Source organism: Schistocerca piceifrons, unplaced genomic scaffold (genome assembly GCF_021461385.2).
Source record: "Schistocerca piceifrons isolate TAMUIC-IGC-003096 unplaced genomic scaffold, iqSchPice1.1 HiC_scaffold_936, whole genome shotgun sequence".
Classification (NCBI taxonomy): domain Eukaryota; kingdom Metazoa; phylum Arthropoda; class Insecta; order Orthoptera; family Acrididae; genus Schistocerca; species Schistocerca piceifrons.
Window position 1 is genome coordinate 5,806,974 of NW_025729208.1, and position 2,500 is coordinate 5,809,473.

General features: G+C 57.9%; 1 non-coding gene across 1 annotated transcript in view; it reads right to left on the reverse strand.

The window, feature by feature from the left end:
• LOC124772208 overlaps positions 1–539 on the reverse strand; it is a 1,909-nt gene extending 1,370 nt beyond the window's left edge. Inside the window, exon 1 of the ribosomal RNA XR_007013873.1 lies at positions 1–539. This exon is cut by the window's left edge and continues 1,370 nt beyond it. This is a non-coding gene — a ribosomal RNA (small subunit ribosomal RNA).
• Between the last annotated feature and the right edge of the window lie 1,961 nt (positions 540–2,500).

Genomic DNA, 2,500 nt, shown 5'->3' on the forward strand with positions numbered 1-2,500 from the left:
GTGTACTCATTCCGATTACGGGGCCTCGGATGAGTCCCGTATCGTTATTTTTCGTCACTACCTCCCCGTGCCGGGAGTGGGTAATTTGCGCGCCTGCTGCCTTCCTTGGATGTGGTAGCCGTTTCTCAGGCTCCCTCTCCGGAATCGAACCCTGATTCCCCGTTACCCGTTACAACCATGGTAGGCGCAGAACCTACCATCGACAGTTGATAAGGCAGACATTTGAAAGATGCGTCGCCGGTACGAGGACCGTGCGATCAGCCCAAAGTTATTCAGAGTCACCAAGGCAAACGGACCGGACGAGCCGACCGATTGGTTTTGATCTAATAAAAGCGTCCCTTCCATCTCTGGTCGGGACTCTGTTTGCATGTATTAGCTCTAGAATTACCACAGTTATCCAAGTAACGTGGGTACGATCTAAGGAACCATAACTGATTTAATGAGCCATTCGCGGTTTCACCTTAATGCGGCTTGTACTGAGACATGCATGGCTTAATCTTTGAGACAAGCATATGACTACTGGCAGGATCAACCAGGGAGCTGCGTCAACTAGAGCTGAGCAGCCGGCCGCCCGGGAGTGTGTCCCGGGGGCCCGCGCGAACACGCAAGCGTCCGCTCAATCATTCTGCAAACAGGAGGAGGCTGAGCTCCCCTGCACAATACACCTCGAAACCCTCTCAGGTCCCGGCGGCGCGCAGCGCCGTCCCAAGTACTTGGTCGGGTTCGAGAGAGGCGCAATCGCCCGGAGTTAGGCGAGTAGACGCTTTCGGTGCGACCACCCGTGCTCCCAACTGAGCTTGCCGCTGCCGACAGAGGCCCGGGAGCGTGCTGTCGTGGCATTGCCGGCGGGAGACAACACGCGCCACCTACGGTGACCGGCAGCTCCAACGCCAGCGCCACAGAAGGACAAAAGCCCCACTTGGGTGCCGAAGCGAACTCTCCCAGCACAGCGCACGCGCCAACACATCCGCACAGCTGCGATACAAACCACCAGCGAGAACCGCTGGGGCGACCGAGCAGCAGACGGCGTCGCGGCGCCGAGCGCCGGGCGGCAGCGCATCCTCAACGCACACAGTCCTCAATCGGACCAGCACACTGAAGATGTCCACCGCGCTTCGCACCGGGCCCGCGAGGACCTACTTTGGCCGCACGGCGCCGCGCGCAGGGTGCGCCGGCGCGCAGCTGCGACGCCTGCCGCGTCCGTCGGCCGGCGCGCCTGCCACTGGCCGCCCCCACCAGCCGGCTGTAGCGCGTGCGCCCACGCACCGCGCGGCCAGCACGCCGGGAGGCGCCCCCTCACCGGCCGGGGACGGTCCCACCCAGCCACCGCCGCGTATCGCTTCACACCCAGATGCCGTTCAGTTTCGTCGGCATGGTGGGTATCGCTGGAACAACCGGTTAGTACCTCAACCTATCGTCGCCATCACCGATTCACCCCTAGCGAGAACAACCGCACCACAACAGGTTACCATTTGTTCATTTGCGTAACTTCACCAGAAAACGCAGGCGTCCATCGCCATTTGCAACTTCCACGATTATTGCATGCCTGTGTCAGGTGTCACGCCACACTACGTCTGCCCACATACACGCAACAAAATGTGCACGCCTAGACAATACGTGGAAGGTGGCCCCCGTACGTATGCGATGTCCATTGCTCGAACGACTGTCAACCGGCCTCTGTAGCATGTCGCAGATATGGAACGCGGTGCACCATGCCATCACGGTGTGTGAGGAGAGACGACTAGGTCCGAATACATCAACAGACAGCTCATGCTGATCGCCATCCACGGCGTCCGTTCCTCCCACACGTCTCTATGGCGTACCACACTGCAATCCAGCTCTCATAGGGAGACGACACGTAGCTGCGTGCACAATATTTGCACTGTATGGTCCGCCGTTTTTGGGCGCAGTCGTTGTACGGTCACACATGTGCCACGATGTATCATTCAGTACATAAGGACGAATGTGCAGTACAGATTGTGGTTTACGCGTACGACATTAGCGGACAGTTGACACAGGCCGCACCACAACGTAGCCTGAGTACGTCGCATGCGGAGGGCATTGAACATGCAAAGTTCTCACCAACCAGCTTGCGAAGGCAGGGGGCAAGGTGGGGACGTGGGGAGGGGCGGCATGTACGTCCTGCTGCCATCCACATTACAGTGTACAGCAGGAGCATGTGGAAAGTGAGCAAGACTTGCAAGGTGTTTAACATGAAGCGATACACAGGGGAGCGGGGAGTGCGAGTAGCGAACTATATTGCGAGGGTTGCGGGTGGGCAACACTACACTAATTGAACGAGTCGTATAACAATTACAGAGCAGGTTTAGGCGACAACGTGGGTTACGTTAGGCGACAACGTGGGTTAGGTTAAGGCACGACGTGGGTTAGGTTAAGGCACGACGTGGGTTAGGTTAAGGCACAACATGGGTTAGGTTAAGGCACAACATGGGTTAGGTTAAGGCACAACATGGGTTAGGTTAAGGCACAACATGGGTTA